A 13,501-nucleotide genomic window follows, 5' to 3' on the forward strand; every position below is an offset into this window, starting at 1 on the left:
CAGAAGAGGAGGCTCCCAGGTGACCTTCTTGTGGAAGGCTCCAGTGTCTGAAGGGGGCTGAGGAGTCGCTTTTTAGGCTGTGAGGGAGTGACAGGAGTGGGGGGAATGGAGCAAATCTGGAGGTGGGGGAGATTGAGACTGGCCTTGAGGAGGAAGTTGTTGAGCAGGAGAGTGGTGAGGCTGGAATGGGTTGCTCAGGGAGGTGGTTGAGGCCCCATGGCTGGAGGTGTTTAAGGGCAGGCTGGATGAAGCTCTGGCCAGGCTGCTCTAGGGTAGGGTGTCCCTGGGCATGGCAAGGGAGGTTGGAACTAGATGGTCCTTGTGATCCCTTCCAACTCTGACTGATGCCATGAGTCTATGATGTGTCGGTAACTCCCACTGTTCTGTTGTTGCTGTCGAGCAGCCTGACACGTTTAGTGGCAGCCTTGCTGAAGCCGGGTGGTTTCCACGGGCCGTAGAACTCCGTTCTTCCACGGCAACCGCCCCAGCCCAAGCAGCGGCTTCGCGCCTCAGGCCGGACGCAGGCCTAACTAGAGGCAGCTGGCAGCCCTGGCCGCTCGCATCTGTTCCCTGCCCGTGCCGAGAACACGAGCCGCCCGCCCGGCCAGGTGCGGGGGGACGGTTTGCAGCTGCGGTCTCGGCCGCCAGCGAGGCCAGGCCGCCGCCTCCCGGCCGCGCTGGTGCCGGCGCCGAGGCAGCGCCGTGTCGGGCGGGGGGGCAGCGGCGCGCGCGCGCTCCCGCCCGCTCCGCCATCCGCCCGGCCCGCCGCCCGCCGCCGGAATGTGGACGGCGCTGCGCCGGCCCTGAGGCGGCTGCGCGGCCCGCCGAGCCCTTCGTGCCCGGCCTCGCCGCTGCTGCCGGTCGGCGGAGCACGGGCTGGAGGCGGCGGCAGAGCGGAGAAGACGGTTCAGCTGCCAGCGGTGAGAGACCGAGACCTTGCCTCGGGCCTCCTGCGCCGGGGTGAGGGCAGAGGGAGGGCAGGGGGCTCGAGAGAAGCGTCGCAGTTCTCGCAGGGGAACCGGCGCTAGGAGAGCTCGGCGTCGGCCCTGCTCGCCCGTTTCGTGTCACGGGGTGACAGTGCCCGCTGACCTAAGGTGGCTTCCTCCTTCGGCCGGCCCAGTCCCGGAGCAGCTGCTCCCGGTCCCCCTCCAGGCGGCGGAGCAAAGAGGAGGAGGCGGCAGGAGTTGCGTGGCTGGTCGGGGGATGGTTCGTGGTGCTTGCTGGTATCTACGTTGAGGGGGGAGAGCCCTTTGCGCCGCTGGGCGCTGGGGCGATGCCTCTTCGTGGGGAGTGAGCTGAGGGGAAGTGGGGGGTGTGAAATACAAAGTTGTTTTCGTCGTGAGGGAAAGGAGAGCGTTGTGGAAGCTTGCATCTCCCTTCCTCCTCCTCCTCGGGAAAAGTGAAGTCACTTCCCAAGAGTCAAACCCAGTAAACTGTCCTGAATCAGCGCCGTCTACGCGTCTCGGCTTCAGGCACGTTTTGGTTTCTCTGGATGTGTTGTTGTTTGGTTTTTGGTTTGTTCCCGTTTTGGTTTGGTTTTTTGTTTAAATTGTTTCTCAAGCCTGCCACGCTTAGGCCCTCCCTGTGACCCACTACAACCCAGTACTTCTGAAACTGCTGAAACCATCTGAAGTGGCCGTGGCACTCTGAGTGAAATGGTCTTAGCAGCCCTGCTCATTTGGAAGTCTCTGAAACGTGACATGTACTTTACTCTTGCTTTTTGATCTTTCAAAGCTGCCCTGGTAAGACTGCTTGGTTTTGATAGTTTTGCCGCATTTCATAGCTGCGTGCATGCATGTGTGGCTTCTGTTGTGTGAGAGGTGGGGAGGAAAACAACACCAGGTATTTAAGTTGTCACCTCTTCTCCAAAACAGACACAAATCCAGCAAGAAATAAGAAATATTTTGCTTAGGGGAGAGTTGCTTTAACCTTTTTATCCAACTGTAGTCTTAAAACCTTATTGGTGACTTTTCAGGTAAAACATTGGCAAAGGACAACTGTTTTTTCTGCCATTTAGGATTGATCCTGGTGAAGTTAACAGACATCATTTTCTTATCCCTTTAAGTTCAGGAAAGGTGCTGTGGCTTTAATTGACCTAATATTTGTGATACAGCCCAAAATCTGGAGTGTTCATCAGACTGACTCATATTCCAGTCTTGCAGAGATTTACCCGGAGTGTAAGATCTGCAAATTACTCCTGTGTCAGGGTTTTAAGTAGGGTTGTGGCTAGTAATGTTTACATGGTGTTAATGATACTGATTAAGAGGTTAATTTGCAGTTTAAACTTGACCTGCAACTTAGTTAACACAGTAATCACACACTCACTCCACTGTTGTAGGCACTGAAACTAAATTGAAGCATTATTCACAGATTGAGAGATTGCATTGGGTTGAAAGGGGCCCTCATCTTGTCCAACCACCCTGCAGTCATTAAGGACACCTCCAACTAGATTAGGCTCCCCTGGGGCTACATCAAGGCTGATCTTGATCATCTCAGCCTCCCTGGGCAACCTGTTGATCATTTTATCACTCATGGCAAAGAATTTCTTTCTTATGTCCGTACCCTGCTCCAGTTGCAAACCCTTGCCCCTTGCCCTATTGCTGCAAGCCCATGCTCTGCAGTGTTTAAGATGGTCGTTTGGTTAAAAATACTATTTGGGCCACTGATTAAGATTTGGTTGTGTTAGTAGGGGATTGCAAAAAGATCCATGGCATAATGTGACTTTCTGTGGAAACCAAGTTTCTGGTGTGCACTCCCAGGCAGTTGAAGACTGAGGCTGCTCTTTTCCACGTGTCATCAATGGGAATTCCACAGCCAGGAAGTGAGTTATGAGAACTGATCTGCAAAAGTAGTACATTGAATTGTTTGTTTGTTTATTTACCCATCCTTCCTGAATTCTTTTTTATTAGAACAATTACCCTTATCAGTTCACTTGCCTAGTTGTATGGACACCGCCTCAATCCAGAAGAGGAGGAAGAAGAGTGTTGGTAGAGGCAGGCATAGCCAGAGGCCTGATCTGGGCAGTTGTGGTGGGTGATGCACTTAACCTGGGTCATGGTTTTATGGCCAGTACCTTAATATAAGACAACATCATTCTAGAAGCCATGTTGTAGTTTTTGTCTAATGCCACTTGTGGTGAGGATAGCAAATGGTTGTGAGGGTGGTAGGAGCTCTTTATTTTCTGTCATTTCTGGCTTACACTGATTAGGAAGCCATGGTGTCACCTGTCTTGTATTTATTTTCAGCAACATCAAATGGACTACAGCTTTTCCAGAGCTGCCTCTGTGTGTCCAGTAAAGTAGATGTGGTTTTCTCCTGCTCTCTCCTTTGCATATTCTTTCTTCTGGCTACATTTTCTGTTGATTCATCAATTGCTAGGCATTGTTAGATAGGAGCTTTGTAAATTTATTCGTCTCTAATTTAAAACATAATCAGTTGTGTGTTGTTATTACCTCAGCTCTAACTGGAAGGCTATTTCAAACCTGACTGACCTTAGTAATTACCCACTTTCTGCTTTCCAGTCTAGGTTAATTTGTCATTGAATTGTACCCATTTAATGTACCCAACGGACTGATACATTATGTTGGCACTTTTTGTCTCCATAGCAAAAGCAGAGCACTCTTTTAAACAAGTGGATGCAAATACGTGTTGAAGCACAAAGCTGCTGGTTTCTTTTCTCTTCTGCTCACCAGCTGCACTTATCTTTCCTGTAACAATTCTCAGTTTCTGCCTGTGAATTTTAACCTCTCCTTTCTAAGTAAAAATTAAAATGTACATTGCAAGTGAGCTTCATAGAGGTGTCCCTCTAGCGAAGTTTGAGATGTTTTGTGACACTCATACCTCTGGCTGATTGTTCTAACCTCACTCTTACTCTGTTGTACTAGTACAACTACTAAAGGAGCCTTTATTGGATTGCTGAGGGGATTGTTTCTTCTCAGAGCCCAGGTTTGTAGGCAAAACCTACACACTTTGAAGCTTATCTGTTTCACCTTCTTTCTATATTCTTAACTTTAGAAAGAGATTAAACTTATCTGTAGGTTATTAGAAAATACCTCCACGTTTTTTAAGGCATTCAGTTAATTTTGAATTCAGAAGGGCACTTTGTTAAACTGAAACAAAAAGTGTTGCAGAGGGGAAATTAATTGATGCGAGATGATATTTTCCAAAGTTAATATTGTTCATTAATGTTGCTGTTCAGATCTCTCACCAACCATGACCACTAATTTTAATAATAGTTCTGTTCTTACACAGTCATGGAAGCATTCTATGGATAATCTAGTAATAACCAGCAAAATATGGAAACATTAATTGAGATGGAAGAGAAGATTCCCATGGTCAAATGCCTCTTGTGGTCAGTATGCTGCTTGCCCAGTAGCTGGGCTCAAGCTCTTTCTGCTCTATGGCAGAAGGCAGTAGAGAATTACAAAGAGGCATTTAAGCATTTGCTCACAAATTATTATTGCCCTCACAGGGGCTAGCCACAGTCCAGACAGTGCTTTCAGGGGACTTTGTCTTGTTGGACGTTGAGGCTTGAATCTTCCCAGCTTCTGGAGAAAGGAGGCAGACAGTCTCTGACCTTGGCTCCTGGCTTCTTCTGGATAATCTGTATGTATGTCCAGGAGTTCTAAGCAGGACCTTCAGGTGCAGAAGGCAGGATGTTGTGCAGTCTCAGCATGATGTCACACTGGCCACACAGGCATCCAGGGTCTGCACCTGGTAAGTTGTGAGAGTGGAGTTTACCAGGCAAGCAGTAAGGCAGTGTGCAATAGCAGCACAACTGGGCACAGCAGAGAGAGCAGGCAAAGAGCAGGGAAGCAAAGCAGCGAAGCAAAAGCAGGTTGTTCACCTGCATATCTCCTTTTATCAGTGTGGGCTGAGATTAATTGCCCTTTGGACACAAGAATAGACAATCAGGATGGCAGTTAGCCATACCATATTAGGCAAAGCCACAGTCTCGTTTTGCCCTAATTTGGGAAATGCACAGGCCTTGTGCTAGGCAGGCACAAGCTAAGTGTGTGTACCTTACCACAGGACCCTGGGCAGGCCAGACTCAGTGGCTTCAGGTTCTTTTGTGTCCCATTTCCCACGCTTGCCTCTCTGGTGGAGCAGAAAAACATGCCTAGGCAAGGCAAGACATGTATAAGCCTATTTGGGGCCTATCAGGCCTACCACAGCAGTGTCACTTCGGTGGATGTATGTTTGTGACTATTGAACAGTGCATAAATAAATAAATTGTTTTCCAAAACCCACTTAGTTAGATAGCTGACTCAGAAAGATGGAGAAACCCCCTATGGAAAACCTCTACTGTATTATTTCTTTGGTAGGATGTTTCCTGTTCTTTGGAAAGAATAGCACCAATGAGGGTCTAGCTGAGTGGATACAGGGAAAATGTGATTTTTTTGCCACAGAGTGGGATGAGTCACAGCCCTCTGCTTTTCTGCTCTGAAACACACATCATGATATCAAAGAAGATGTGAGGCTCTTTTAGCTCAAGTAACTTTAAAAGTATGAAATTGTTCAGATGCTGAAAACCTTTTGTTTCCTAGTTAGAAGGGAACCACAGTGGTGCAAAGGGAAGAAGTTCTAAGGGCAAATAGATAAGAGATGTTTACCTTTTTGAGTACCATACTGGATTATATATACAGGAAAAATGAAAATGTAAAATAAATGATTAGAGGTATTAAACTTGCCAGGTGAAAGCTTATGAAATAGAATCATGGGTAAATAAAATAATAAATTCATGAAGTAGAGTTATTTAGGTTGAAAGAGGCTTCTGGAGATCATCCACACAAGGACAAGTGCAGAGTCCTACACCTGGGAAGGAATAATAATCTGCACCACTACAGGTTGGGAGGTGATCTGCTGGAGAGCAGCCCTGTGGAGAGGGATCTGGGAGTGCTGGTGGAGAACATCCACGGCATAGCAATGTGCCCTTGTGGCCAAGGCCAGTGGGATCTTGGGGTGTATTAGGAAGAGTGTGTCCAGCAGATTAAGAGAGGTTCTCCTCCCCCTCTACTCTGCCTTGCTGAGAACTCATCTTGAATACTGCCTTCAGTTTTGGGCTCCCCAGTTGAAGAGGGACAGAGATCTGCTGGAGAAGGTCCGGCTGAGGGCTAGGAGGATGATGAGAGGACTGGAGGGCATGGCTTATGAAGAGAGGCTGAGGGACCTGGGGCCTTTTAGTCTGGAGAAGAGAAGACTGAGAGGGGATGGAATTTAATCAATGTTTATAAACATCTGAGGGCTGGTCAGGATGGGGGGGACACAGGCTCTGCTCACTGCTCCCTGGGATAGGACAAGCAGCAATGGGTGTAAGTTGCAGCACAGGAGGTTCTGCCTCAACACAATGGGGGAACTTTTTTACTGTAAGGGTCCCAGAGCACTGGCACAGGCTGCCCAGGGATGTTGTAGAGTCTCCTTCTCTGGAGACTTTGAAGGCCTGTCTGGATGTGTTCCTCTGGGATCTGTGCTAGATTGTGTGGTCCTGCTGTGGCAGGGGGGTTGGACTCGATCTCCTTGGGTCTCTTCCAACCCTTAATACCCTGTGAGCCTGAGATCTTGTCCAGCTTAAATTAAAGCAAGAGCAGTTTAGATAAGGTTGTTCCAGCCCTTAACATCTTTCTGGGTAACTTGTTTCCATGTTACTCTGCTGCAGATAGAGGACTTCTCACATATTTTGGAACTTCATGAAGTTCCTATCAGTATACTTCTCTGGCTTGTCCAATCACCTCTGTGTAGGAGCCCTGCCCTCCATTGCTTTGACCACTTTGCCCAGTTTGATGTCAACCGCACTTCAGACCAGCAGCCCAGTTAGTTTCCCAAACACCTTACTGCTGCTTGCTTACCCAGAGCCTGCCTCACCAGTTTGGCTATAAGGATGCTATGGTAGACTGTTAGGAGCCTTCTGTCTTCAGTGCTCTGCTATCATCTGCTGAGCCTTTTGTCTTCTTGCAGTGAACTAATGTGTTCCTCAGGCATTATTTTCCTTTGGTAAATCTACACTAGCTGTTCCAAATCACCTTCTGCTCCTTCTTTGGCATGGGAATGGCTTCCAGCAAGGTTTACTCTTTAATCCTTTCATGGACTTATGTTAGGCTGGCTGATCTGTAGTTACCTGGTTCCTCTTTGCTGTTCTTGAAGTTGAGTGTAATGTTTACATTTTTGTTGGTGTTAAGAAACCTCTCCCAATCTCTGACCTTTCAAAAAGTGGTAGTGTGAAATTTTGGTGACATTGGCCAGCTACCTCAGAACTCAGCTGTGTACCATCTGCTTCCACAGACTTGTGTGTTTCCAGTTTAGCAGAGTGCTTCCAAATTTCTAAACTGATTACCTCATGTTTTGGAGGTAATTCTTTACTGCAGCAGGCTCTTCTACTAGGCTCAGAGATCTAGGGGAACTAAGGGCAGACCTTACTATCAAAAACTGGGGCAAAAAAGACTTTGAGTTTGTCAACCATGTCCTTTATGACTAAGTGTCTGTCCTGCTGAGCAGGGAATCACTTCTGTCTAGCCTTCGATTCTGTGCCAAAAGAGGAGCCCCTCCATGTTGCTCATCATCCCTTGATGGTTTTAGCTCCAGCTGGATGTTGATTTTTTTTCTTCATGCACATGGGCTGTGCCTCCCTGTTCATCTTGGACAGCCTCTCCCTGCCTTGCCTTTCTGTATGCTTCAGCAGCAGACACTAAATCTTTGTTTTACCTTTCCATAACTAGAAATAAAACTTTGAAATATTTTGAAGTCTTAGTGTGAAATATTTCAATGAAAGATGTCAATTCCTCCTAAGCAAGCAGTATAAGCTTTATCATAGAATTGACCAGGTTGGAATAGGCCTCCAAGATCATCCAGGCCAACCTAGCACCTAGCCTTAGCCAATCAACCAGACTATGGCACTAAGTGCCTCATCCAGGCTTTTCTTGAACACCTCCAGGGACGGCAACTCTACCACCTCCCTGGGCAGCCCATTCCAATGCCAATCACTCTCTCTGTCAACAACTTCCTCCTAACATCCAGCCTAGACCTCCCCTGCTGCAACTTGAGACTCTGTCCCCTTGTTCTGTTGCTGCTTGCCTGGCAGAAGAGCCCAACTCCACCTGGCTACAGCCTCCTTTGAGGTAGTTGCAGATAGCAACTATCAAACTATGATAAGTTCTGTCTGAAGTGTCGAGTGCAACTTGGTGCTGTGGGCAAAACAATGAGAAAAATGAATCACACCTGTGGTTTTTTCAGTCTTCCATTCTTTATTTCTCCATGTAACTAAAATAATTAAGACCAGGTAGAAACTTACAGCTTCAATGTATGCCTTTTTTTTTTTATTGTTCCTTGTACAGGAAAATCAGATTTTGATATTTAGCAGCAAGAGGGTTTGATAAATAACTTAATGCAGTCTGTACATAAGTGCTTTCAATTGGAATTAATTTTGTGGGTTTTGTTCTGTCTGCATAAATTGATTTGAGGAATCGTTAGAATAGCCCAACATTTTGGAAATGGAACCATTTAAAATGGGGATTATGTCATGAATTCATTCAACCTTGTAGTTGTTGGCTCTGAGTTCTGTGTTTCTCAGTTAATCAAGAAAAATACAGGAGAGGCTGTTGAGTTTGGAATTCTGTAGACAGTTCTAAACTGAGTTCTAAGCTGTTTAAAACCCTCTAACTGTGCCTGATGCTGCCTGTAGTTTCTCAGCTGGTGTGAGCGGTGTGATTTGTGCTCATGTACTTTTGGTGACTTGGCAGCACCAAGGAAAAAGCTCTGGTTATCAGCTCAGCTTTGTCAGGTGCTGGCCCAGGTTTTCTCTCTATTTAGGTTGGCATTTGGTATCTGTTTGGCTTAGAAATATGGGTTTTTTTAGTATCTTTGGGAGTTTATTTCTTGTGTAGCAGAAAGGTGCTGGAGTGGAGTTACATTTCTGTGCAAAACAGCACTTACTAATGATGGTGGCTCATGGTCAGATGGCAGCCTGCACGTCTGCCTTTCAGACCTGATCTTCTGTTTCACAGTAGGCTGCTGGCAAACGCTGAAACACCAAAGCTCACTGCTAATGGTTGTGGGCTACTCTCTGGCTTAATTGCTCAGGTTCTTAGTTACCTTCCATATGATTTTTAAATGGGAAAGGAAAGGGCAGAAAAAGAAGAAGTGAAAGGTATTTTTAAGAACTAGGATTTCAGTCAGTGGCTGAATCTGAGTGGATCTTGGAGGATACTTGCTCAGTGCTTGAGTGTTATTTCTGTGTTACTTGTGAGCTTAGAAGTGAAGTAACTTGCTCGATGTCATATAGTAAATGAGTGAAACGAGCGAGGAACAGAATGGGCCTGAATGTAAGTGACAACAAAGTAGTTACTGTGAAACCTGTCTAGTAATACTAATTTTAGTGTCAGGGATCGGTTTTGAGTAACTTAACTGTTCCTGGCCAGTCCTTCACCTTTTCTTGAGGGCAAGTAAATGTAGTTTTGAATGCCTCTTGCATGATGACTATATGTTTTGTTCTTTCCTCACCTGCTGTATGGCAAGTTTTGCACTGCAAGAAATGGAAGTGTAAGTTTCCAGAGGACAGTTACAGAGTAGTCTTGAAGTTACACTTCTTGTCAGTGATGGATGATAGTACAACCACTGTACTTTCGAGGGGCTGAGCTAAGTTAAGCAGTTGCACTTTCAGTTCAAGTACAGTTGACCTGTCTGTTGTATGTACCTTAAGACACACAGCTAGATATTTTTGGGGGTTTTAAGCACATTGCAGATGCTGATCTGTTGCAGTTTTCCATGCATTTGTTAGACCATGTTTTTCCTGTGGGAGAAAAAGAGTCAGAGTTAAGACTTTGTCCAGGAATCTTACCATAAGGATTGACTTTTGGAGTATTATGAAAAGTATTTATGATTTTTTTTATGATTTGTGATTTATTTATGATTGCTTTTGACAACTACTAGAATGAAAGATTAAGAAAAACATCTACAGCAAATGAGGTTAGAGGAGAGCACAAAACAGGCTGAGAGAGTTGAGGCACTTCAGCCTGGGGAAGAGGAGACTCCAGGGAGACCTTAGAGCTTCATTTCAATATTTGAAGGGGACCTACAGGAAGGCTGGGAAGGGACTGTTTACAAGGGCTTGTAGTGATAGGATGAGGGACAAGGGTTTGAAACTGGGGCAGGGGAGATTTAGGTTGGACATGAAGAGAAAGTTTTTTACTGTAAGAGTAAAACACTTACTGTAAGAGTGAAATACTGGAACAGGCTGCCCAGGGATATGGTCAAGGCCACATCCCTGGTGACACTGAAGCTTACACTTGATGTGACCCTGGACTGATCTAGTTGAAGGTGGCCCTGCTGGCTGCAGGGGGGCTGGACAAGATGAGCTTTGCAGATCTGTTCTAACCCAGTGCCATCTGTGAATCCTTGAGTCTTCTAGTCCATCCTGTAGTGCCATGCTGGAGTGACGATGGTACAGCAAACAGGTTTTGAGAACTGACAAGTAGCAATCTCATTGCCTGTGGTTGGTAGTGAAAAGGTAGCTTCTGGGGTTTAGAACAGAAATATTTCAAGCTGAATCTGTAAAACCTAACATGGCCAAAATTAATGTTGCAAATATGAAAATACCAATTATCAGAACTTGCAATTCTGGCTTGAAGCACAAGAATTTTACTAACCCTGAAGGTGGTCAGTGCTGGGCACTGGGTCAAGATTTCTTGCTTTTCCCTGATGTCAGAAATGACCCTTTTTTGGCAAGGAGAAAAAGATTGGCACCCAGGATCACTACCACAGTGTATCAGTCTGCTGGTCCATATGTCTCTTTTGCTTTACAACATCTAATTCTTACTGGAAATAATGGCTTGTGGGGAAAACATTTGGTTGAAATACTGATTATAATTAATTGAGAGAGGTTGTTCTGTTAGCTAAATTTAGACTGACTAAATGAACACATTTATTTTTATTCTTCCAGAATAACCCATGAAATAATCTCTTTAAAATGATGATTATCTTATGCTACTGCTTTCCCCTGGAATGTAGGTCATTATATTTTTGAGTGGCCACATGCAGTTCAGTAAATAGGCTGGTGCTCAGTTTCAATTTGAATACTGCCTGCAAGAATCATGTAGCAAAGAAGAAGAAAAAAACCCTACACAACAGGAAGCCTAAACTTGTCAGCTTCAGCTATGAAAAATTGGGCACCCTTTGTTGCTTCTTTATATTTTAGTTATATTAGTTACTGGCTCAAGAAGCTGAAGTGTTAGTGTGTAGTTGATAGCAGGCAAACAGCATGAGGGTGTGCCAGAGGTGCTTATTTTGCCCTGTTTGCTTTATCCTTGAGGTAGAACAAGCTGCTGCACTTAAACTAGTTGTCTGATGTCCTAGTAGGCTACTGAGTAAGCCTTTTTGCCAGAACTTGATGTGTAAATGTGATTATTATTACTACTTTTTATGAGATAGACAAGAAGACTGATGGCAGAGTAGCACAGGATCGTTGGAAGGGATCTCTAGAGATCTAGAGGTCCAAGCTCCTTGCCAGAGCAGGGGCACCTAAGGCAGGTCACACAGGAACACATCCAGGCAGGTTTTTGAAAGTCTCCAGAGGAAGCAACTCCCCAGCCTCTCTGGGCAGCCTGCTCCAGGGCTCCAGCACCCTCACAGCAAAGAGGTTTCTCCTTGTATTGAGCTGGAACTTCCTGTGTACCAGTTTATACCTGTTGTTTATTGTCCTATCACTGGGCACCTCAGTACTTCTTGTTTCTTGTTCTGTTACTGGGCTCCACTGAAATGAGCCTGGCACCTTCATCTTGACACCCACCCCTCCAGGGATTTGTAGACGTTGACAAAGTCCCATCTTAACCTTTTCCAGACTAAACAGTCCCATCTCTCTCAGTTCAAGGCTTCCCAGCTCTCAGCTGGACTCTTTATTTCAAAGTTGTACTTTTTGGAAGGAGATAGGGAGGAGAAAGGTTAACTTCTTTTAACTGACAGAAAATAAACTATATTTCCTTAAATTGGTTAGACTCTAATTGGATTAGGTAGCATTGATCATACTTGCTGTTGGCATAAATCAGCATGTCAGCAAGAGGCATGCCTGCTCATGTAATTTGTTCTTCAGCTGGTGTATTACACTGCTAGTTTGCTGTGTGGACAAATCTCAGGCCTGAATAATTATTTAGATCATTGTTAAAAATAATGCCCTCAAACTTAATTTTAACTCTGTTTTGGCTGGAGTGTAGCTTGTCCTCTATGGCTTTTCCTGCTCAAAGTGCACAAATGAAAGGATGTACCAGACTAGATGGAAGGTGTCCTTTGCAGCTTACCTGATGTATTTTCACTTCTCTGGACTGATACTTCGTCTGCTGTTCATCATGTAAATTTCAGGGGTTCAGATAAGTGGGTTTGTTTTGTTCTTAAATTTTGTTCTCATCTTCCTTCCTACCTGTGACTTGCAGTGATCAATGATCTCTGCTGAAGAGGAGAGGTGGTGCTTCTCCACCAACTACTTCCTTCCCCGTATCATGCTCTAGTTAAGTACCAACCACATGCCTGCTATTCCTCTCAAGGGTTCTTCGCCTTGATGACCTTAAAGGTAAGATAAATAAAGTCAGTACATTGCCTGAAGAGACTCCAAACTATGAATCTTTGTAACATTTAAGAGGTTCAGTGGCTTGTGCATAATTTAGAGATTCAAGTCATGACAGCTGTTTCTCTCAGTATTCATAATGCTCTGTGTTTCAAGGTGCTGCTTAAAATCAGTTTAAGATGATGTGGATGTGGTATGGTTTTGAAGGAGAGCAGGCATTTTCTTGTTTATGCAGTTCTCTTTTGATTCTGCTTTATTTAAATTGTTATTCTTTGGCTTAAGATTGACATGTAAGAACAGTTTGCAAACCTCTGTATCTAGGCACCCAGAACAACAACTGCAAACAGTTTCCATCCATGAACAGACTAATTATTTTCTGTTGCCTACATAATCGAGGTTTGCTTTCACAGAGGAGACAGTGTTGCCAAAATAAGCTGTGTGGTTACTTTCTAGTTGTAGGTTGATTTTTTTTTAATAGTTTTGCTTGTTTGTTGTTTTCTTTTGTTTTTCTTTGGAAAAAAAAACTTCTATTAATGACATTGTTTTTGTAGAAATTTGAAGGATTTTTTTATACATAAATATGCATTAAAAATGTAATGATACAGCAGTTGTGTCTCTCTATGAGGTTGATTATAATTTTGGGAAACAGTATCAATAAGTCAAGTAAATGCTTGTTTGTTTGTTTTTCCTGTATGTCCTTTACTTAGGTCTTCACTGCCAAAGACAAGAGACTGGCAAACAATTTATAGGTAATTAAAGAGGAGTTAGCATGAACATAGATAAGAAGCTAAATTCGTACTCTGAAAGGTTACACAGAGAAGATGAGATTAAGGATAAAATTGTGGTGCTGCTGTTGTCAGTGAGATTTGAATAAACTGGTTTGATGACACTTAGGATTTTCTTCTGCTGTGTGGCCACTCGGGGAAGAGTTTTTGGGAAGATGGTCAGTGGTACTGC

The 13,501-nt window shown here is 44.7% G+C and overlaps 1 protein-coding gene across 5 annotated transcripts in view; it reads left to right on the forward strand.

Moving 5' to 3' along the window:
• The first annotated feature begins 770 nt into the window (after nucleotides 1-770).
• The window catches only part of RABGAP1L (RAB GTPase activating protein 1 like), a 302,720-nt gene continuing 289,989 nt past the window's right edge, over nucleotides 771-13,501 (forward strand). For 2 of the 5 annotated variants that reach the window (XM_064148105.1, XM_064148106.1), the window contains exon 1: nucleotides 771-920. The gene's annotated coding sequence lies outside the window, so the exon portion shown is untranslated. Of the gene's footprint in view, nucleotides 921-943; nucleotides 961-13,501 lie in introns of those variants that run through there. The other 3 variants (XM_064148102.1, XM_064148104.1, XM_064148103.1) reach the window with 2 other exon arrangements.

Source organism: Pogoniulus pusillus, chromosome 8, assembly GCF_015220805.1.
Source record: "Pogoniulus pusillus isolate bPogPus1 chromosome 8, bPogPus1.pri, whole genome shotgun sequence".
NCBI classification, from domain to species: Eukaryota; Metazoa; Chordata; class Aves; order Piciformes; family Lybiidae; genus Pogoniulus; species Pogoniulus pusillus.